This window comes from Onychomys torridus, chromosome 5 (genome assembly GCF_903995425.1).
Source record: "Onychomys torridus chromosome 5, mOncTor1.1, whole genome shotgun sequence".
In the NCBI taxonomy this organism is placed as follows: domain Eukaryota; kingdom Metazoa; phylum Chordata; class Mammalia; order Rodentia; family Cricetidae; genus Onychomys; species Onychomys torridus.
Window position 1 is genome coordinate 13,460,553 of NC_050447.1, and position 24,219 is coordinate 13,484,771.

Here is a 24,219-nt window from a genome sequence, read left to right on the forward strand (position 1 = left end):
CCAGAGAACCTGTCAGTGCCACCCTAGCCGTGTTGCTAGGAGCAGGAGTGCTAACTGGGGTAGGAACCGGAGCAGCAGCATTAATTGAAGGCCCTAGGCAGTTGGGGATCCTAGAAGTGGCAGCAGTCCAACAAGACCTGAGAGCAATCGAGACCTCTGTTACTGCCCTAGAAAAGTCTTTAACTTCGCTATCGGAAGTGGTCCTGCAAAATAGACGAGGATTGGACTTACTGTACTTAAAGGAAGGTGGTCTGTGCGCTGCCCTGAAGGAAAACTGTTGCTTCTACACAGATCATACAGGTGTAGTAAGGGAATCAATGACAAAACTCAGGGAGAGACTGGATGCAAGGGAAAAATCTCTACAAGGCTCCCAAAGCTGGTTAGAGGGGTGGTATGAAAAGTCACCCTGGATGACCACCCTGCTTTCAGCCCTCACTGGGCCTCTAATTGTTCTGCTCCTAGTACTAATGATTGGACCATATGTCCTAAATTGGATTTCAGGCTTTGTCCGTTCCCAAGTAGACGGGATTAAAATGATGGTCCTAAGACAAAGATATCAGCCTATACCAGGAAATGACCTTTAGGATTAAAGGTCAGCACAAAAAAGGGGGGGGAATGAAAGGCCATTGTAAGGGAAACAAGCCCCCCCACTAGCTCTGCTAATTGTAGATTCAGTGGAAAATACTGCACTCTGCCCCCACGCCCCATACCAGAAAGTTAGCCCATCATGCTGTGCTAACAGGATGCTTACAAGATAACCGCTTGTGGTTGTGCTTGAAAGATAAATTGCTTGAGAAGAATGCTTGCAAAATAACCCCTTGCTAGATAAGCTTGGAATTCGTTTACCCACCCAGACTCTGAGAAAGACCGCGGAGACATCTGGCCTCCAGATGTCTGCACTCTGGATGACCCCGCTCCCCCGCCCTGATAGAACCACCTCATAAAAGGCCTGCGAGCCTTAGACTCGGGGTCACCAGTTACTTCTCGCGCTGGTGGCCCATGAGCTCATGCTAAATAAAGCTGCTTTTGTGACCCGATATCGGAGTGAAGCTCTCTGTTTTGGACACCGACCCTAACATTTGTCTGAAGATTTGCTAAAGTCCAATACCTATTAATTCTTAGAAGGCTTTTTATAATACTAGAGGTATATATACATATAAACGAGACAGAGGTGATTAGCATCATTAGACAGAACTATATAGACGCCCTTTGTGTGTTAACTTAGCTTCTAAATATAAAACAAATTTAAAACCTTTTAGTTCAGTAGGGTGAATCTATAGCATTGACAATCAAAGTTTTAGAGTATTTATAGATTAAGGGAACAAAGATAATTACTACAAACAAATAATATTCAAGTATACTTAACCTTTACAATGATAAAACACTTAGGGTAAATAGACAGTATTTCAAACAAGATTGCCCATGTGGCAGGGTTTTGATGTGAATATATTGAAAACAACACTTATTGGTCACTTTGTATGTAGTAAACTTTTATGACTTTACCTCTATAAACTTTGCATGTTATATAAAGTTCAGATACATTGCTATACATATTTCTAGTTACAGATACACAGGGCATTCAGTATACTAAAATAACTTGAAAATAGTCATTTACAAGCAGTCATTTAAAGGACTTTGACACAGATAAGCATTTTGGTCTTATTTCTAAGATGGCTCATTTTGGCCTCACAATAAATAATTTAAAATTATAACAATGAGTCTCTTAAAAGACTCATTCATTTCAAAATGTCCAGTGAGCCCTGTTATAGGTACAAAGGATCTAGTGGTGGACGAGGCATGGCCTCTCTTCTCAGTGAACTTACAGTCTATTATGAAGAAAGGACAATAGGTAAGTAATGAAACAAAATGATGACAGAGATGGAAGACAAAAACAACAGCAGCCTGATTAGAATATCTGGAGGGACAAGAAATGTTCAGGAAATCTATGAGCAGGGCATATTTGAACTGAATAATGGGAAAGACTTAGTTATGCTCTGAGAAAATCCCAATCATTCCAGAAACAGAGGATTTTAATGCAAAGTTCCCCAGGCAGGAGCAGACTGGTTGTGTTCATGAACAGAAAGGAGCCGAGGGAACTGAAGTGGAGTGGACAAAGAGATTAGGAGGTATGTATGCAGAGGGCTAGGCAGGAGTTTTGCAGGCCTTGCCTGTGGTCTGACTCTTTAGCAGAAAGAGCAGGTGGAAGTGTTTGGAAGATTTTAAGTGTCTGGGGGTAGGAATAATGCCATAGAGCACAAAAAGAACTTAGTGGACTAAAGCCAGGGCTCTGAAATAGAGGGACAGTTCCTTCCCAGGCCAAGGATAGTGGGTGTTGGTGCAGCATCTGAACCAAGTTCCAGACTCACTGTTTCTTAGCAAACTGCTCCTTTTGTTCTCAGATCCTTGACTTTTCATTTGAGACAAGCTGTAAGAAAAAGTACCCCAAATCCTCCATACTTTCAGTTCTATATTTAGCCAGTGACCTCCACCCTTTCGATTTCGGTACAGCAACTTATATTGGATTTCTGAACTCAGGTTCCTTTTAATGAGGAAGCTCTGGCCTTAATTAAAATTATTTGGCCGCATTTGCAGAGTTAGCTTTCTGCCTTTAAAACTGCCAGCAGACTGTCAGGCTTCAGAGCCGCCTAGTCTCCTCTAAAAGGCCTCTCCTTCCTGGCTCCCTGTCAGGACACAGACAGGTCCCCAATGGTTTCAGGAGACATTTCCACATGCCACACAAGGCTCTTCTGCAGCACTTGCTGAAGTCCTCAGAGGCAGGGGATTGCCCATTAGCCACATCATCTACTTTGGGAATCTGGTCCAAACACCATTTACCCAAAGTAAACTAAATTATGTTTTGTTTTCTGCTGATTATAAATACGAAATCAGAACATTTCTAAAATGAATTGCTGTTTTTGCAGGGGAGAAATGAAAAATTCAACACTTAAAAATAACAGCATCCATCATGCTATTTTCCTTTGATGTGCAGACTCAAACCTTTATGTCCTTCACAAGTAAATGTCGGTGTCTGGGTCATGGTGCACAAGGGAGGTGCAACTTTATGATGAATCTCATTGCTGCATTATTCTTTGCTTCCTTGTGACTGGCTCCTAGCAGCATCCCTTCCAAGCTGCTAATGAATTTTAGCATGCTTTTCTTCAGTAACATTTTGACAGCTAGAGCTAAGGTGATAATAATGGGGGCAGGAAGAGGAAATAGATCTTTAAACAGCTTTTATTTTTGTAGTAGGTGGAGAAAGCAGGGCATAGGGTTAGCTTTGAATGAAGCCGGTGGCTGGATAATAGGGCTGACAATTTTAAAGTCTATTCTACACATTTATAAAATGTTAATCATAAAGGCTTTCATGATTACCCCACGGGAGCAAGTACAATTCTGCTATCTTTTCAAGGAGCCAGCAAGGTAGCTTTGGAGGCTAACACCTCTGAATTAGGATATTGGCACCAGGAGAAAGCAATAGGGACTTTGATTGATGTCATTGGTAAAGGCTCTCTCTGCTGATAAGTCTCCCAGCCAAGGAAAGTAAAAGACACCTTTGCTAGGCTTTGAGAGCTTCTGGTACCTCTTTTCCTGGTGTGCTGGTTAGTTTTTTGTCAACCTGACACAAGCTGGAGCCATTTGGGAAGAGGGGTTCTCATCTGAGAAAATGTCTACTGGTGGTTGTGGATTATATGAGAAAGCAAACTGAGCCAGCCACAGAGAGCAATCTACCAAGCAGCACTCCTCCATGTATGTCCCTCTTCAGTTTCTGCTTCTGGGTTCCTGCCTTGCCTTCCCTTAGCAATGGACTTTATGCTGTAAAATATCGAAATAACCCTTTCCTCCTTAAACTGCTCTTAGTCATGGTATCTCTCACAGCAGCAGAGAAGCAAACTAGTACAACCAGAAAGATTTTTGTCCCCTGATACTGGTGTCCATTTTACACTACAGCAGTCTTCCTCTGAAGCCAAAATCTCTGGCTTTCTGCTAAATTCATGCACACCGGTAATGGTTCCATATACAGAAGAATTGACCATCTAAAGTTAGGGCCTGTCCTGCTGTTGCTGTGATAAAATGCCATGAACAAAAGCGTCTTTAGGGAGGAGAAGAGGTTTGTTTGGCTTACAGTTTCGGGTTACAGTCCTCACTGAGGAAAGAAAAGGGAGGGACTGGAAGGCAGGCCTGCTTACTATTCCATACAGCACCACCTCTTACTGAGGATCTAACCTCACAGCCAAGGAAGTGTGGCAGGAACTGTGGAAGATGCTGTTTGCTGGCTGGCGGGCAGGCAGGCATATGTTCAGCTACCGTTTTAGACAGTTCAGGACCACCACTCTAGGGAACAGTACCACCCACAGTGAGGCCCTTCCACATCAATTAGCAATCAAAGCCATCCCCCACAGACATGTCCACAGGCCAATCTGATCTAGGCAATTCTTCAGCTGAGATTCTCTTCCCAGGTAATTCTAGGTGGTAGCGAGTTGACCTGTATAGCTAACCAGGAAAGGCCTGAGGGGTTTCCTCCTCCTCCTTCCACTTTTATCATCTCTCTTCACAAGTTCATCTTCCAGTCAGCTTTCCAAGCCTGAGTCTTCTCTTTCCCCCAGCTCCAGCATTATATCCATCCTAATTGCTCCTCTTCTTTTTAAAATATTTATTTTATTTTTAATTATGTGCATGTATGTGGGGGTATGTGCACATGAATGTGGGTGCCTATGAAGGTCAAAAATGTTGAATCCCTCTGGCGCTGGAGTTACAGGTGGTTTCGAACTGCTGCACGTAGATGCTGGGAACTGAACTTGGGTTCTCTGAAAAAAAAAATGTATATGCAGTTTGTTGACTGCTGAGCTATTTCTCCAACCTGAGTTCCTCTTCTGACCAGAAAGTTCATTGGTTCCCCATTCTTTACAAAGTGAAGTCTAGACTTCTTAAACTGTGTCTTAAGGAAAGTTGTATTCAGTAACTCGCTGTGTAGAGGTGGATGGGGTGGGGTGAGTCATGCTGTTCATCTAGCTGTGGAGAGGAGTGGCTGGGGTGGGGTGGGGACATGTTGCCTGTCTGGCTGTGGAGAAGAGGGGGTAGGGTGGGGGTCATGTTGCCTGTCTGGCTGTGGAGAAGAGGGGGTAGGGTGGGGGTCATGTTGCCTGTCTGGCTGTGGAGAAGAGGGGGTAGGGTGGGGTCATGTTGTCTGTCTGGCTGTGGAGAAGAGGGGGTAGGGTGGGGGTCATGTTGCCTGTCTGGCTGTGGAGAGGAGGGCTGGGGTGGGGGTTGTGCTGGCTGGCTGGATGTGGAGAGGAGGGGTAAGGTGAGGTTATGCTGTCTGGCTGGCCCAGAGGCTGAGCAGAGATGCTTTAGAGGCAGAACATTTTTGAGCATGTGGAGATGGTGGACAGTACAGATGTAGAGGGTTTGCTTCGTTTTCCATACAACAGCTTAGACTTATCAAAACACCTGTTTTAATGAGCACCCCGTACTTTTCACATGTGTTCTAGCTGAATTATGGAAAAGGACAGGGAGCAAAGGTACTGACACTTTGCACTGGCCCCTTTTTCCACACGGTCTACTTACCTCTGTGAAATAGGGAAAGCGGGAGTCACTACCTCACTACGAGGAATGCTCACCGCAGCGGCACTGGCCAAGAAGGCCCCCTTTGGCTGCTCATCCCTCTCTTCCCCCTTCTGGTGGCATTCCGAAGCCCATGTCTGTCTACCCAGCAGTACCCTTAGGGCTCTCTGCACATTTGAAATTCTTATTTCTCTGATTGAAGCCAAATTGAAATCAAGGTTCAGCCCAACTGGATTCTCCAAGGACTTGTCTTCCTATTTTTGGTTGTGTCTGCCGACCCGGGGCCCACCTGGCTAATTGACATTTTCCTTTCCAACTTTGGAGACTTGGGTTTGGAAGGATTTGAAAGATTCTTGTGAGCTGTCACAGTTGTAAGAAAATCAGTCCTGTTTTCCATGACTTCAGTTTAAAGAAGACACCCAGTACCAACACACTCCAGCAAGGGACTTCCTGACTGTAAAATGAATTTTCTTCTAAATCTATGTAGACCCTGGTGTAGTGGGATATTTGATCGCACTGTGACACCCTGACACTGTGTTAATAAAGTTAACCTTGAATCAGGGGGCGGAGCCAGTGGCTAGCTGAGTGGAATTAGCCATAGAGAAGCCAGGAATACAGATAGAGAAGACACAGGAAAGAATGGGGAGGGACTTGGAGATTTCGAAGTCTCTTAGATCTGGGACTTGTGGAGAGAGAGGCGCTTGCTGGGTCTCCTGTAAAAAAGGGAAGGTCAGCTGGTTGCTCCTCTGCCGGTTTCCAATCCAATATCTGACTCCCGAGTCTTTGCTAGTAATAGAATACCTAAGATAAAAACAACATCCTGGTTTAATAGAATTGACTGGAAATCAGCTAACTTTCCTAAGCCATGGTGGTCTCTCTTATAAAAATGATAGAAAGAAGCCGGGCGGTGGTAGCGCACACCTTTAATACCAGCACTCGGGAGGCAGAGGCAGGCAGGTCTCTGTGAGTTCGAGGCCAGCCTGGGCTACAGAGTGAGTTCCAGGAAAGGCGCAAAGCTACACAGAGAAACCCTGTCTCAAAGAAAAAAAAAAAAGGCTAGAAAGAGAGGATGAGAGGGTCGCAAATCTCATTTTCCAGGCTTGAGGTTATTTGTTCCTCTGTTCATGCTTTCATGAAGATGGCTAGCACACCAACAATGTCCTTCAGCAATGGCCCCAGATGACAACCTCAGAACACTTCCTGGGGCAGAACGACTGCAGTGCTGTGGCTGACAGATGAAAGTGAGCTTATGGCCAGTGTTGGGGGCAGGAGCTGCAGCCAACATCACTGTCTTTCTCTGAGCATCTGGTGGTTCCGTTTTTGATTTTTTTTTCATCTATGTCAATAGTATAGAATGTAGAACAACACACTGAGAAAGCACCTCCTTTTCAGAACATGCCAGTCTCTCCCCAAACCCCACTTATCTCATTGTGCTTCCAGATAAAACAGAAGGTTTTGCATCTCCTGGTCTCATGGAAGCTTTCATATCTGGTACCCCTTTCATTCCACACTGGCTGTGTCATGCTGGAGACAGACTGGCAACCTCTTGGCAACAAACTTGTGTTTAAGTCATTTTGTGTACTCTCAGCTGCTCCTCATATATGTATATATTGAAAACTGTGCACACTTCTTCTAGTTTGGGAAACCTTGACAATACAGAGATGTACCATACCAACAGGATAATGGTTTCTTTTATGCCCTGTGCTGTGGGATGCTCTTTACTGAAGGCACATCTCTCCCCCTTTTGTAGCCCTGCCTGTTTCTACTCCAGAAACATAGAACCATCTATCTGTAAATAGCCGGCTGGCCTGCCATCTTCTGATGTCTTAGGAATAGAGGAGTTACACTAGCAATTGAATTTCATCTCTACTCCCCAGTCAGATGTGGCAGATGGCTGGCTCTGGGAGCCAGAAGATTGAAACAAGGTCTCTTGCAACACACCCCATGTTCAAGGTTCATCTTGTTCAAGGGCACAGTGCACAGAACATCTATAATAAAAATGAAAGCTGTGGCTGATAAGGGTTCCTCACTTCTATTAACCCCACATCCCTTTGCCTCCAGCTCCAGCTTCACCACAGCACAGCTCTTCTTCTGTAGACCAGCATGTCTACCAGATCCCTCCTGTCTGGTGGAGTTTGGGTGCTAATTCCAATTCAATTAATCCTACATCACCACCATGGAAAAATGATCTCAAATTAATCTGAAATCACTTACCTAACACTCTCAGGATACCTCAATAAGGGACTGAAAGTTTAAACTAAGAAAATAGTATAAGAAATGACAGCAGGGTTGGGGATTTTGCTCAGTGGTAGAGCACCTTGCCTAACAAGCACAAGGCCCTGGGTTCGGTCCTCAGCTCTGAAAAGAAAAAAGAAAGAAAGAAAGAAAGAAAGGAAGGAAGGAAGGAAGGGAGGGAGGGAGGGAGGGAGGGAGAGAGGAAGGAAGGGAGGAAGGAAGGGAGGAAGGAAGGAAGGAAGGGAGGGAGGAAGGGAGGGAGGGAGGAAGGAAGGAAGGGAGGGAGGAAGAAGGGAGGGAGGAAGGAAGGGAGGAAGGGAGGAAGGAAGGAAGGGAGGGAGGGAGGGAAGAAGGAGGGAAGGAAGGAAGGAACGACAGCAAGCACGGGCTGAACACTTACTGCATCTAAGTTGTACCCTAGAGATGAAGAAACCACAGCTCAGCCGGGTTCAAATAGCTTTGTCAGGGTTATAGAGCTAGAAAGAAAGCACCATGTGTACCATGTACCATCTGTACACACAACCACACCTCACTTGTCTTTTGGGAAGATGTAGATGAAATCTGGATTTCTTAATCAACACACACAGAGCACAGACATGGCACTCACAAGTGTGGAAATCAAAATACATCTTAGTATTATATCTGCCTTCACTGGCCTGTGACCTAAGAGATTGTCTTAGGCCTCCCATCTTGTCATAGGGGCACTGGGACAATAGACCTGTGCCACTGGTTCCACTTGCATATGGATCCTGGGGATCTGAACTCAGGACTTCATAGTTGTGTGTCAAGTGCTCTACTTGCTGAGTCATCTCCCCAAGACCACTTATTTATTTATTTATCTGGTTTTGATTCAGGGTCTCACTGTGTAACCCTGGCCACCCTAGAACATGCTATGTAGACCAAGCTGGCTTTGAATTCATGGGGACCCACCTGCCTTTGTCTCTCAACTGTTAGTATAAAATGCATGCCACCATGCCCAGTCCTCTGTTTTCTTTTTCTTTTTTCTTTCTTTCTTTTTTTTTTTTTTTTTGAGACCATGTTTTATGTAGCTAAGGCTTGCCTCAAACTCTCTAAGTCAAGGAGGATGACCTTGAATTTCTAATTATTCTGCACATTGTGTATGGACGCTAAGCTTCAAAGTCTCAATGTGAAGTGGTTAAAATGGAATAAGATCATTTTTCTTAAGTGACTTGGGTACTATCAGAGTGATCTGAGTGGGACCAGAATGTTGTGCTTACATTTTTGTCTTTAAAGATTTATTTCTGTTTTTATTTATGTGTGTGTATATGCCAAATTGTTGAGGTGCTACTACCAAAAGAAAGTGTCAAGTTCCCCAAAGATAGTGTTACAGGTGGTTATGAGTTTCCATGTGGGTGCTAGGAACTAAACTTTGATCCTCTGGAAGAGCAGCAAGTACTCTTAACTGATGAACTGTCTTTCCAGCTTCTACATTTCTTTAAAATAATTACAAAAACCAAAACCAAAAAACCATTTATTACATTTTATTTCTTTAACAGTGTCTTGGCACACTTATGTGTGTCATGACATGCAATTGGAAGTCAGCTTCAGGAGTTGGCTCTCTCTTCATACCATGTGGGTTCCTGGGATCAAATACAGAGGGTCAGGCTTGGCAGAAAGCACTTTTACCTACGAGCTTTCTCACATGCCTTGTTTACATTTTAAAAGGGGGATCTATACACAGACACTTGGCTCTTTTTTATGAAGAGACATTTGCATGCACAACTTCAAGACTACAGGCCATGTAATCAAGCAGAACGAATGGTTTTGCTGGTGAATGACACGGTCAGTGAAGTGCACTGTAGACACTCAAAGATTTATGATGTGGTAGCCAAGGTAAGACCTTCAGGTTCAGCCTGCAGGAAATGGAATAGTGGAGTGGAGAAGCCGGCTATGACACAGCAATGCAGTGTGGGGAGCAGCATTGCAGCTGAATTGCAGTTCCTGCCTGAGAAGATGCCACAGGAGAGTGAGAGCCTTGTTTTGCTGCTCTGCTTGTCATGTACCTGAGAGCAAATTGAAGCCTGTTAAGGTTCTCTTTCATTTGACATTTCTCCTGCTTTTCTAGGGTCTGGTTTCTATAGAGGCGTGAGAAAACCTGCACTGTAATTTCGTGATGGATTCACTTCAATGGAGGCAGCTAGATGCCACATGCTACAGGGTTCAGGTTGGTTGTGGCATGGTTAGGCAGTGGGGCCTATTCAATCAAATTAGGAGGAGAGACTTATTGTAATAAGCTGCCATCTCTGTGTTGGCCTCTTCTGTTGTGATGAGAGTGTGTTATTTATATTTAAACTCCACTGGAACTCTTCGGTGACCAGTCCTCATCCCACTCCTGTGGATTATGTCTTACTGAATGATAGTGACCAACGCTCTAGGAAGTAGGAACACTCACATTGTGGAATTAAAACATCTGTTGATGAATTTTGAGTCAGCCTGGCTTCCTTCCAGCATTCAGAGCTCTCCTCTCTGAACACTTAGTTTGTGCCTACTTGAACACATAGCTAAGGTAATTTCACTACCCAATTAGTGAGAGCACAGTTCAGGAAGCAAGCAGAAAAATATCCTAAAAACTTCACACATTCCTAGCTCAAGTGTAAATTACTTACATTTTTCTTGGAATTTAGGGGAATGGATTACAATTGTATTGCAAACCAACTGTGCAAAAATAAAGTTTTCCTTAGGTTTTTTTTTTTTTTTTACAAACAGAGGCTCAGACAACTTGGAAGCATAGATAACTTTGAGATATAATTACAGATAGAGTAAGAGTGAGTACTTTTTTTTTTTTAATCACTGTGATAGCTATGTGTCCAGATGGTATCTCATACAGAACTTTCGAAGGTCTGCTACCCACAGGCAACTGCCACACAACATTTATGGCACTTTAGCACTGTTTTGCTCATTCCCATGTGTGGGATGCTCTTGCCTCACTAGCAACGGTTGGGGCCATTTCTTTCTCTAGGAGCCTACCTGTCCCAGGTATTTTCTAGCTCAAGGTAACCTGAGGAAATGGCGATGACTACAATGCTGTCTCCCAGAGATTTTCAGAACAAAAAGAGAGTTCAATGAGACAACTGCAGCTGTGTGTGTGTGTGTGTGTGTGTGTGTGTGTGTGTGTGTGTATGTGTACTTGTGCTAGACACACGCGCACACACACAGAGTCTTACTTTTAAGATTGTATCTAGTTATCTAATAAATGGTATCTCAATCTCTCTGCTCGTTTCTTGGCTTTTCCGTAGCCTCCTTAAACTTACCTAGCTCATAGCAAAACAAATCCAGTAGCTCTGGACCACTGATGACATGAAATTACAGTTCTCAGAAGTTCTGATCTCATCTTGTTGATAGGGAGCTGTATGAAGAACATGGTCCTCTTCTACAGGGCTCATTTGCCAGGGAAGAGACAGGCCTGAGTCTGTGATGCTTGTGGGACCTTTTAAATGTTGACATGCTTTTTTTTTTTGTCATTTGAACTACATATCAAAGTGATTTTCAGAAATTCCAACACTATTGAAAATAGTTTCATTTAAAATAGTTCAATATTCTCAAGAAGTTTGCAGAAAACCCTGGGGCATGTAACATTCCTGTCTCTTTCAAAATTATATCAAGTGATAGTAATTATTATATAAAGAATTCCTACACTCTATGTGTTAGCTTTCCATCACTGTGACAAAATGCCAGAGATAAACAATGAAAAGGAAGAAAATTTTACTTTGGCTCCTGGTATCAAAGGTTTCAGTCCAATTGGCCCCACCACTTTGGACTTGTGATGAGGGAGAACATTATGGTGACAGCATATTGTGGAGCGAAGATGTTCATCTCACAGTGGCAGAAACTGAGGAAAGAAAGGGAAAAGCACCAGGGTGCCGATATCTCTTCTGGGTCACAACTCGAGTTATGTAACTTCCTTCCTCTGGGCCCTCCCAAAAGGTCCCGCACTTCCAAATAGTTCCCCAGACCAGGAACCAGTTCTTTAACACATTGCCTTTAGGAGATGCTTAAGGCATAAACTAGATTACTTAGTGTTATTCAGAATTCAAACATTAGTCACATTTAAATTCAGCACTCAAGTTAAGATGCTATACCACTGGGCTGGATTTAGTGGTCATGTTTGAGGGGCAGAGAGCTGATGTCACTAGGCCTGTCCCTAAATACACACCACTTTCAACTGAGTTTCTCCATTTTTACTTAGTTCTGTGGCCTAACAAAGGAATACCATGATGCCCAATAAGAGAACAAAACTGACGAGATTTGTCATGACCTCACCCATGAGCAACGGGAGTTGAGCCTGTTTCTTCCTTTCACTTTCTTATGTCTCCCTCTTAGCTGTCCTCTTCCTAAATAGTGCTTATCACACTGGGAGAACTTTGCATATTACACAGATACAAACAAAAGGCTTGGCTTGGCTTCTATAATGCAAGATTCATGATCAAAGAGACAAAAACAAGCACCAGAATTTTAAGATTATTTTTATGTGTGCAATTTACTTTCATGTGTGTGCACCATTTGTGTGCGCAGGCACAAGAACTTTAAAAAGTAATTATCCCTGCGTTTGGATTTTAGTTTGGATTTTAGGTATTCTTTGCCTCAGGGTTCCACTTTAGTGACTTTACTATTTTTACTCTCTTCTCGTGTGGTCACATTTGCAAGTGAGTGGGATTTTCAGGTGCCTGAGATCATTTCAGTGCAGCCCTTAGGGAGCCAGCAGTGAAGATCTGAGTGAACTGCTGGGTGTCTTGCCTGGGAGGCAATAGGAAGGAGTGGGTTCTGTGGTAGACCAGTAGTTCTTAATGCTGTGTGTGTGTGTGTGTGTGTGTGTGTGTGTGTGTGTGTGTATGTGTGTGTTTGTGCGTGTGTGTGCATGCACACACATTCAGATCACTTGGCGATAATATAAAGAAAGGCAGAATTTTATACATATTCAGAATCTCTGGGAGCAGGACCCAGGCATTAACATTTTTTAGAGCTCCTCAGTAACTTCAGTGTGCAAGTCAAATTAGTAACAAGTAAATTAATCCAATACATTTTCATTTTTAGTATGTGAACAAGTATCTGGGGACCTTATTGAAATACAGATCCTGGTTCATCACGTCTGATGCGGGCCTGAGATTCTAACAGACCATCTGCCCTTCTTAAGTAGCAAGGATCAATAGTGGGACTCTCAAACTGGAGGGGACTAAGTGGACAGTGAGAACAAGGTTTCATATGGAGAACGGGGTGAAGAGGCAGGCAGCAGTGAGCTCCTGGGTAGTTTTATGTCACAAGGCTTGACACAAGCTAGAGTCATCCGAAAGGAGGGAACCTCAGTTGAGAAAATGCCTCCATAAGGGCATTTTCTTAATTAGTGATTGATGGGGGAAGGACTAGCCCATGGTGGGTAGTGCCACCCCTGGGCTGGTGGTCCTGGGTTCTATAAGAAAACAGGCTGAGTAAGCCATGGGAGGTAACCCAATAAGCAGCACCCTTCATGGCCTCTGCATCAGCTCCTGCCTCCAGGATTCTGCCCTGTTTGAGTTTCTGTCCTGACTTCCTTCTATGATAGACTATGATGTAGAAGTATAAGCTAAATAAATCCTTCCCTTTCCAAGTTGTTTTTGGTCATAGTGGTTTATCACAGCAATAGGAAGCCTAGCTAGGACAGATGGTATCTTAGTTAAGCTTTTCATTGCTCTGAAGAGACACCATGACCATAGGAACTCTTATAAAGGAAAACATTTATTTAGGCCTGGTTTACAATTCAGAGGTTCAGTTCATTATCTTTCTTCATGGAAGGGAGCATAGTAGCAGGTAGACAGACAGACATGGTGCTGTAGAGGAGAGTTCTACCTCTGGATCAACAGACAGCAGAAAGAGAGAGACCCTGAGCCTGGCTTGAGCACTTGAAGCCTCAAAGCCCATCACAGTGACACACTTCCTCCAACAAGGCCACGCCTCCTAGTGCCACTCCCTGTGGCCCTGCAGGGGCGTTTTCATTCAGACCACCACAGGTGGTAACCTACCCCCCCCCAGATAGGGTTTCATGTAGCCCAGGCTAGCCTCACATTAGCCATGCAGCTGAGGATGGCCTTGAACTCCTGATCCTCCTGCCTCAGCATCCTAAGTGCTAGGATTACAGTGATGCCCCACTAGGCTGTCCAGCTTCCTATAACATCTTAAAACATGATTTGAGTCAATAATTCGAAGTCAAGAGTGTTTTAAAATTTCCTTTGTTTGGTTTCCTTTGGAAAAAGAAGGAAGATTCAACAATCACAGTTCTGCATCTTCACATAGACCAGGGCTGGGAGTGACTGCACCTGTGTGAGGAGCAAAGGACCCCCAGGGAGCCTTGTTCTGAAGTCCCTTCTCCTTGTTCAGGAATGAGATAGAGGGCTCTCTGATTTTCTGTGTTTTCTGGCATGTTTGCATGTACCACACAATGCTTCTGTGCATATTATCACAGACAAAGGCACAGGCTTAAACCTTAGATGTGTGTTTTATTGAGGTCCCTGTTGGTTACACCAGAAGCCTGCTTGAATTATTTTAAGGAAAAAAAAAAAGCAAGGGAGAGTTATTATAAATGTATAGGTGTGGCTCATAGCCCCACAACAACTCAGGTTTCAGGTAAGGATGGGATCAAAGATACACATGGGCAAGAATGATCATTTCCTCGTTTTCATCTTAGCTGTTCTGAACACATTCCTTGTTCCCTGTGTTCCCCAGAATATGTGACCACTGGAAATACCTGGGTTCCCATGTTGTGGTGGTTTGAATAAGAATGATCCCCCAAAGGTTCATATATTTAAATGCTTAGGAAGTTGCACTATTTGAAAGGATTAGGAGGTGTGGCCTTGTTGGAGGAGGTATGTCACTGGGGGTGGACTTTGAGGTTTCACAAGCCCAAGCCAGGCCCAGCAGTTCTTTTTTTCTGTTGCCTGTGGATCTGGATATAGAAATCTTAGCTCCTGGGCTAGAGAGATGGCTCAGCCATTAAAGGCTAGGCTCACAACCAAAAATATAAGAAATCTTAGCTCCTTCTCCTGCACCATGTCTGCTTGTCATGCTTCTTGCCATGCCTTCCTCCATGCTGACAATGGACTAAACCTCTGAAGGCAGACCCAGTTAAATGTTTTCCTTTATAAGAGTTGCCATGATTATGGTGTCTCTTCACAGCAATAGAACACTGTCTAAGATCTTTGCCATAAAGTCCCAACCCATAGATAGTCTCAAGGACAAGATCACAGTGGCTAGCCTGGTAGAGAGGTTAATGATTTTCAGAGGCACCACAGTTACCATGTAAGGTTGAGAGGAGGCTAAGGAAGAGCTGAAATTCTTTGTCTGTCTAGAAAGCATAGTAGCCAAACCCAGGCCTACCTACAGGTCGGAAGAAGAGACAAGTTCCCTGGCCTACTTGACTCATGAGCCATTGTTACCTTCAAAGAAGTGTATGGGCAGGAGAGATGGCTCAGCAACTAAGAGTACTTGTTGCTCTTGCAAAGAACCTGGGTTCAGTTCCCAGCACTTACATGGAGGTTCACAATCATCCTTAACCTTTCCATGAACACCAAGCACATATGTGGTGCATACACATGCATGCAAAAAAATTAAATAAATAAAATAAAATACATATAAAAATAAATACAATAAGAAAGTGATTGCAGACTCAATAATACCTCAATAACAATAATAATACTAAAGTCCTGGCAAGGGTAGCAATGACTAGATACATTGATTTCTTCTCTCTTAAAAATACAATGCAACTTGTAGAAATTAAGTAAAGACAAAGTTGACAGCCCAGGACAGGAAACTTCTGTGTTGTGAGTGAAGCTGTGTGTAGGAACTATCTTTGGATTTGGAGTCAGGTGACATATCTGTTGCTCCATCAAATAGAGGTGCTGCTGTGGGATGTTCTGTATGTCAAATGTGCTGCTCTGATTGGTTAATAAATAAAACACTGATTGGCCAGTAGCCAGGCAGGAAGTCGGTGGGACAAGGAGAGAGGAGAATTTGGGGAAGTGGAAGGCTGAGAGGGGGGAACCTGCCAGCCGCCGCCATGACAAGCAAGATGTAAGGTACCGATAAGCCACAAGCCACGTGGCAAAATATAGATTAATAGAAATGGGTTAATTTAAGATAGAAGAAGTAAATAGCGAGAAGCCTGAGCCATTAGGCCAAACAGTTTAAATAATATAAGCGTCTGTGTGTTTATTTTATAAGTGGGCTACAGGACAGCCAGGGCTTGGTGGGACCTGGAGAAAAGCTCTTCAGCTACAAGGTGCTCCAGGTGTGTCTCAGTGGGTAAGAAAATGGGGTTAAATGTGACACATGGAGAAAAGAACTAAGTGTTAATAAGCCAAGGAGGAGTGTTCAGACTTGCACATTTACTCTCTGTAATGAGATCTTGGGTTACCTGTAGAAACATTTAGCTCTGATTGTTTTAAATAGAAGAGATAAAATGTTTAATATGTGGTACCCTGGAGTGTGCCTTTTTTTCTATTGGAAATCATCATCCTAATGCATCAGCTATACTGTGCAGAGATCAGCTTGTACAGCTTCCTATCAAAGGATGCAATTGAGAACAATGGTGCAGATGTTACATATTCAAATGATGAGGTGAGAACACTTCTGAGGAAAAAGAGAAGCTTGAGTGCCCTCTGTAGAGTGTGAAAGCTCCCACCTGGCCCCAGAACTCACCTGGCTGACTTTGACCAAGATGTTTCATACTGCACGGGCCCAAATGCTGAGTCTACCCTGTAATTAAAAATATCCTCTGGGGCTTTTCCTTGAGATCTGAGAAAGTCTGACTGTATGAAAATTACAATGAGTCCTTGAGACCCAGACAAGTGGTGCCAGAATGTGGGATCAAGAGAATGAGAATCATCTATAGGGAGGAAATAACCTACTTGATCTGAGTAAAATCTTTGGCTGAGGTTTGCAGAGGTCCTTACGTTTATTTGCACATTTTCTGACTGCTCCAGGCAGATGCATCTGAGAGCTGCCACTTTCTCCTGTCACACTGGGGTCTCTCTTGGAAGAAAAAAGTTCCACTTTTCCCAGGAATTAAGTAAGGAATTAGATGGGAAATACCCTTTTGCAGAGGTCAAGTGACAGGAAAGACAGCTGAGTCATTCTGGTTTTCCATTATTGAGTTCTTAAATTGTTTCTTTTTTAAAATATAATTTTTCTTCTCTTATTGAAAATAGATTCTTTTCTCATATAATACATCTCAATTATAGTTTCCCTTCTTCTACTCCTGCCAGCCCCTCCCTACTTCCCCTCCCCTTTGGACCCACTCCTTTTCTGCCTCTCATTAGAATAGAATAGGCTCCTGGTAAATAACAACCAAACATGGCTATATATATATATACACATACATACATATGTATATATATATTTCACAGTGAGGCTGGACAAGGCAGTTCAACAGAAGGAAAAGAGCCCCAAGAACAGTCATAAGAATCAGAGACCCACTTGTTCACACACTCAGGAGTCCCATAAGAATACTAAGCTGAAAGCTACAACATACACTCAGAGGACCTTGTGCAGACTCATATAGGCTCTGTTCTTGTTGCTTCGGCTTCTGTGAGTTCATGTGAGCCTTGCTCAGTTGATTCAGAGGGTCTTAGTATCCTGGTGTCCGCCATCCCCTCTGGCTCTTACACTCTTTCTACCTCTTCTTCCACAGGGTTCCCTGAGCTCCGAGGAGAGGGATTTAATGGAGACATTTAGAGATGTGTGTTCTAATATCTTTCACTCTCTACATATGGTCTGGCTGTGGGTCTTTGCATTTGTTTCCCATCTGCTGCCAGAGGAAGCCTCTCTGATGGTGGCTGAATAAGGCATCGATCTATGAGTATAGAAAAACATCATAAGGAGTCATTTTATTGTTCTTTTTTTTACCCTAGGTTTCTGGGCTATCTATTCCCTGGTCCTTTGTCACTCAAACAGTGTCATCTATGGGTTCCATCTTGTGGAGTGGGCCTTAAGTCAAATCAGACATTGGTTGGCTATTCTCATGAGTTCTGTACCACCATTGCCCTAGCATATCTTACAGGTAGGACCTATTAGGTCGAAGGTGGATGGATTAGTGTTTATATTTCTCTTTTGGTAGCCTGCAGAATTCCTCCCTGCACTAAAGACACTAGATCTTAGGGGTGAAGCCTCCATGCAGGCTTCAGCAAGATTTATCCATGTTCAATAAGTTGTGTGGGTGTTGTCCTCAGCAAAGGGGTCCCACTGTTGTTGGAAGGTTTCTCCAGTCAGTCTCATGGTCCCTCCACCACTTATAAAATAATCATTCAGAGGCTTAATATTAATTATCAACTGTATGGCCTATGGCAGGCCTCTTGCTAGTTAGCTCTTAAAGCTTAACTTAACCCATAACTATTAATCTATGTGTTGCCATGTGTTTCATGGCTTTACCTGCATCTCATTACATGTTGCTGCTAGGATGGCAGTCTGGCATCTCCCTCACTCTGCCTTTCTCTTTCCTGTCTCTCTCCTTGGATTTCCCACCAGCCTCTAAGTGGCCTTGCCACAGGCCAATGCAGCTTTATTTATTAACTAATCAGAGCAACACATATTCACAGCATAGAGAAAGACATCCCACAGCATCCCACAGTCAGTTTGTGGAGAGCAACCTTTATCTTAGCAACAGCCTAGGCTGTTTGGGGATTCCCATGGGACCCCTTTGACCAACAACTCAATTGAATGCAACCCAGTCCCAGCACTGGAAGACTGGTTTGGTGACAAGAGATAACCAGTTGGGACTCTACCACTCCCACTATTAGGAAATCTTATTAGGCTCACCTTCGTTAATTTTAGGGAGTTTCCACTGTACTAGGTTTTCATACCATCCCTCAAGTGCCCCTCAACTTTATCTGCCTCTTCTCAAATTTCCTCCCTCAAAGCTATCTCTCCCCTCCCCACCTGATATTCTGTGGGGCATTGACCCACCAACCCCACAGCTCCCCAGAGTTTTCTTGAGTGTGAGCAGCAGGAAATATTACAAGAATTTATATTGCAAAGATAAACAGATAGAAAATAAAGGATAGCCTCGAGAGGGCCTGGAACCTTTTCCAATGGGCCCCGACTGTCTCTGCCACAGGGTATTTATAGAGATGCCAAGGGGGTGGAGCAAAAGACCTCCTCCCCCAGCACAGCCAAGTGCAGACCATTTCAGAAACCTGCACTCAGGCCCATGGTCCTAATCATCCTCTATTCGGACCTGCTGGGTAAAGCCAGTAGGAACCTGAAAATGGGCTCCCACAACACTCCCATTCACATCCTAACCCACTCCCAATCCACTGTAGTTAGAGTTTTCCTGCCTGGCCCAGAGTCAGGACAAATCTCTCTCACCCACCAGGCCCAAAGACACTCAGATCCAACCAAGTAAACACACAGAAACTTATATTGCTTACATACTGTATGGTGTGGCAGGCTTCTTGTTATGTACTTCTTCTATCTTAAATTAACCCATTTCTATTAATCTATACTTTGCCACATGGCTCGTGCTTACCATTACCTTACATCTTCCTTGTCATGGTCAAGGCTGGCAGAATCTCTCTCCAGCCTTTTACCTCCCAGAACTCTCTTCTCTCTTGTCCCACCTATACTTCCTGCCTGGCCACTGGCCAATCAGAATTTTATTTACATAGAGCAATATCCACAGCAATCCACCCCTACAATTTATTCTATTTCCCCCTCCTGGGGAGATCCATGTGCCCCCTCTCCATACCCAACCTCTCTGGGTCTACGGATTATAGGTTGGTTATCATTCATTTAATGGTGAATATCCACATATAAATGAATACATCCCATATTTATCTTTCTGGATCTGAATTACCTCATTCAGGATGGTTTCTTTCTAATTCCATCCATTTGTCTACAAACTTCATGATGTCATTTAAACAGCTGTATAATATTCTATTGTATAAATGTACCACATTTTCTTTATCCATTATTTGGTTGAGGGACTTCTAGGTTGTTTCCAGTTTCTGGCTATTATGAATAGAGCAGCATGAACATGGTTGAGCAAGTGTCCTTGTGGTAGGATAGAGCATTCTTTGGGTATATGCCTACGAGTGGTATAGCTGGATCTTGAGGTAGATCAATTCCTAACTTTCTGAGGAATCGCTATATTGATTTCCACCATGGCTGTACAAGTTTGCACTTCTGCCAACAACAGGTTGAATGTTTCCTTTATTCCACATCCATGGCAGCATGAGCTGTCATTTGTGTTATTGATCTTAGCCATTCATGACAAGTGTAAGATGGAATCTTAAAGTAGTTTTGATTTGCACCATTTCCTGATAACTAAGGATATTAAACATTTCTTTTTCCTTTTCTTTCTTTCTTTCTTTCTTTCTTTCTTTCTTTCTTTCTTTCTTTCTTTCTTTCTTTCTTTTTTATTCTTTAGGACTTTATTTCTTCAGATACCTAAGTGTATCTTTTTTAAAAAATTTATTATATTTGTGTTTTAATTTTACACATCAGCCATGGGTTCCTCTACCTCCCCACTCCTGCCCCTGCCCCCACCTTCCCCCCAGCCCCTCCCCTCCATTCCCATCTCCTCCAGGGCTAAGACTCCCCTGGGGATTCATTTAAACCTGGTGGTACAGGCAGGTCCAGTCCCCTCCTTCCAGGCTGAGCAAAGTGTCCCTGTGTAAACCCAAGGTTCCAAACAGTCAGCTCATGCACTAATGACAGGTCCGGGTCCCACTACCTGGGTGCCTCCCAAACAGTTCAAGCTATTCAATTGTCTCACTTATCCAGAGGGCCTGCTCCAGCTGGGGGCTCCACAGCCTTTGGTTCATAATTCATATGCTTCCATTCAGTTGGCTGTTTGTCCCTGTCCTTTTTCCAATCTTGTTCTCAACAATTCACGCTCTTACAGTCCCTCCTCTTTCTCGACAAGTGGACTCCTGGAGCTCCACCTGGGGCCTGGCCGAGGATCTCTGCATCCACTTCCATCAGTTTTTGGATGAGAGTTCCAGCACGACCGTTAGGGTGTTTGGCCATCTGATCACCAGACTAGGTCAGATCAGGCTTTCTCTTGACAATTGCCAGCAGTCTACAGAGGATGTATCATTGTGGATTTCTGGGGACCTCTCCAGCACTCTGCCTATTCCTGTTCTCGTGTGGTCATCACATTTCTTTAAATAATTCTCAGCCATTTGAGATTCCTCTGTTGAGAATTCTGCTTAGATCTTTACACCATTTTTAAATTGGATTATTTAATTTTTTGATATCTAGTTTCTTGAGTTCTATATATATTTTGGATATGAGTCCTCTATCAGATGTAGAGTTGGTTAAAAAACAAAACAAAACTTTTTCCATTCTGTAGGTTGCCACTTTGTTCAAATGATGGTATCCTTTGCCTTATAGAAGTTTTTAGTTTCATGAGGTCCCATTTATTGATTGTTGGTCTTAGATCCTGAGCTGTTGGTATTCTGTTCAGGAAGTTGTCACCTGTGCCAATGCATTCAAAGCTAATCCCTACTTTCTTTTCTGTCTGGTTCAGTGTATCTGGTTTTATGTTGAGGTCTTTGATCCATTTGGACCTGAGTTTTGTGTGGGATAAGTGTGGATTTATCTGTATTCTTCTACATGCAGACATCCAGTTTGACCAGCACCATTTGTTGAAGATGATGTCTTTTTTTCCAGTGTGTATTTCTAGCTTCTTTATAAAAGAATCATGTGTTCATAGGTGTGTGGATTTATATCTGGGTCTTGAATTCAATTCCATTGATCAGTGTGTCTGTTTCTTTGCCAATATCATGCAGTTTTTACTATTACAGCTCAGTATATAACCTAAAATCAGGGATGGTGATACCTCCAGCAGTTCTTTATTGTACAGGATTGTTTTAGCTATCCTGGTTTTTTTGTTTCTCTATATGAAGTTGAAAATTGTCCTTTCAAGGTCTGTGAAGAATTGTGCTGTTATTTTGATGGGGATTGTGTTGAATCTGTAGATTGCTTTTGGTAGGATGGCCATTTTAATATGTTAAATTCTACCAATCCATGAGCATGGGAGATCTTTCTATTTTCTTATATCTTCTTCAATTTATTTCTTCAGAGTCTTGAAGTTTTTTTTATCATACAAGTCTTTAACTTGTTTGGTTAGAATTAGATATTTTATGTTATTTGAGGCCATTATGAAAGGTGCTGTTTTCCTGTTTTCTTTCTCAGTCTGTTTGCCATTTGTGTATAGGAGGGCTACTGATTTTTGAGTTAATTTTGTATTCAGCTACTTTGCTGAGTGTTTATCAGCTGCCGGAGTTTCCTGGTGGAATTTTCAGTGTCACTTATCATATCATCTGTAAATACAGACACATTGACTTCTTCCTTTCCGGTTTGAAGTCCTTTGATCTCCATCAGTTGGCTTATTGCTCTAGCTAAGACTTCAAGTACTGGATTGAATAGGTATGGAGAGAGTGGACATCTTTGTCTTGTTCCTGACTTTAGTAGAATTACTTTGAGTTTCTCTCCATGTAATTTTATGTTGGCTATAAGTTTGCTGTAAATTGCCCTTATTATGTTTAGGTTTGTCCCTTGTATCCCTACTCTCCCCAGGACTTTAATCATGAAGAGGTGTTGGATTTTGTCTAAGGCCTTTTTTCTTTCAGTTTGTTTATATGGTGGATAACATTTACTGGGTTTTGTATATTGAGCCATCCCTGTATCTCTGGGATGAAGCCCACTTGATTATTGTGGATGATCTTTCTGATGTGTTTTGGGATTTGGTTTGCAAGCATTTTATTGAATATTTTTGCATGTATATTTATGAGGGAAATTGGTCTGTATTCTCTTTCTTTGTTGGGAATTAATGTGGTTTGGATATCAGGGTAACTGTGGCCTCATACAATGAAATGGGCAAAATCCCTTCTGTTTCTATTTTGTGGAATGATTTGAGGAGTATTGGTGTTAACTCTTCTTTGAAAGTTTGGTAGATAAAAATCATCTGGCCCTGTTTTTATTTGTTTGTTTGTTTTGTTTTGTTTTTGTTTGGGAGACTTTTAATGACTGCTTCTATTTCACTAGGGTTATAGGTCTATTTAAATTGCTTATCTGATCCTGATTAACTTTGGTAAGTGGTACCTATTGAGAAAATTGTCAATTTCTTTTAGATATTCCAATTTTGTGGAATATAAATTTTAAAGGTATCCTTATGATTCTCTGCATTTCCTGGTTGTCTGTTGTTATATTCCTTTTTTAGTTTCTGATTTTGTTGATTTGGATGTTCTTTCTCTGCCTTTTAGTTGGTTTAGATAAGGGTTTTTCTATCTTGTTGATTCCCTCCAAGAACCAACTCTTTGTTTCATTGATTCTTTGTATTGTTCTCTTTGTTTCCATCTTATTGATTTCACCCTAGTTTGATTATTTCTTGCCATCTACTCTTTTTGGGTGTGATTTCTTCTTTTTGTTCTAGAGCTTTCAGGTGTGCTGTTAAGTTGCTAGTACAAGATCTCTTCAGGTTTTTTTTTTTTTTTTTAAATGTAGGTGCTTAGAGCTATGAACTTGCTTCTTAGCACTGCTTTCATTATGTCCCATAAGGTTGAGTGTACTGTGCATTCATTTTCATTGAATTCTAGAAGGTCTTTAATTTCTTTATTTCTGTCTTGCTCCATTTTTCATTCAGTAGTGAGTTGTTCAGTTTCCATGAGTTTGTAGGCTTTCTGTTGCTTCTGTTGTTGAAATCCAGCTTTAATTCATGGTGGTCTGATAGGATGCAGGGTGTTATCTCAATTTTCTTGTGCCCATTGAGACTTTGTGTCTAAGTATGTGGCCAATTTTGGAGAAAGATCCAAGAGGTACATTGTTTTGGTTTTGGGTGAAATGTTTTATAAATATCTATTAGATTCATTTGGTTTTAGCATCTGTTTGGCCCAGCATCTCTCTGCTTTGTTTTTGTCTGTGTGATCTGTCCATTGGTTAGAGTGAGATATTAAAGTCTCCCACTATCAGTGTGTGAGGGTCAATATGTGATTTAAATTGTAGTAGTGTTTATTTTGCAAATTTGGGTGCCCTTGTATTTGGGTCACGGATGTTAATAATTAAAATGTCATCTTGGTAGCTTTTTCCTTTGTTGAGTATGTCTTCCCTGTCTCTTTGGATTAGTTTTGGTTCAAAGTCTATTTTATTGGATATTAAAAATGGCTATGTCAGCTTGCTTCTTAGGTCCATTGTCTTGGAATGTTTTTCCCAATCCTTTACTTGGAGGTAATGTCTATTCTTGATGTTGAGGTGTGTTTCTTGGAGGCATCAGAAAGATGGATCTTGCTTTCATATCCATTCTGTTAGTCTGTGTCTTTGTATTGGGGGAATTGAGATAATTGATATTAAGAGTTATCAATGACCAATGGTTATTGATTCCTATTATTTTGTTGTTGTTGTTGTTGCTGGTGGTGTATGCATGTGTTCTTCCCTTCT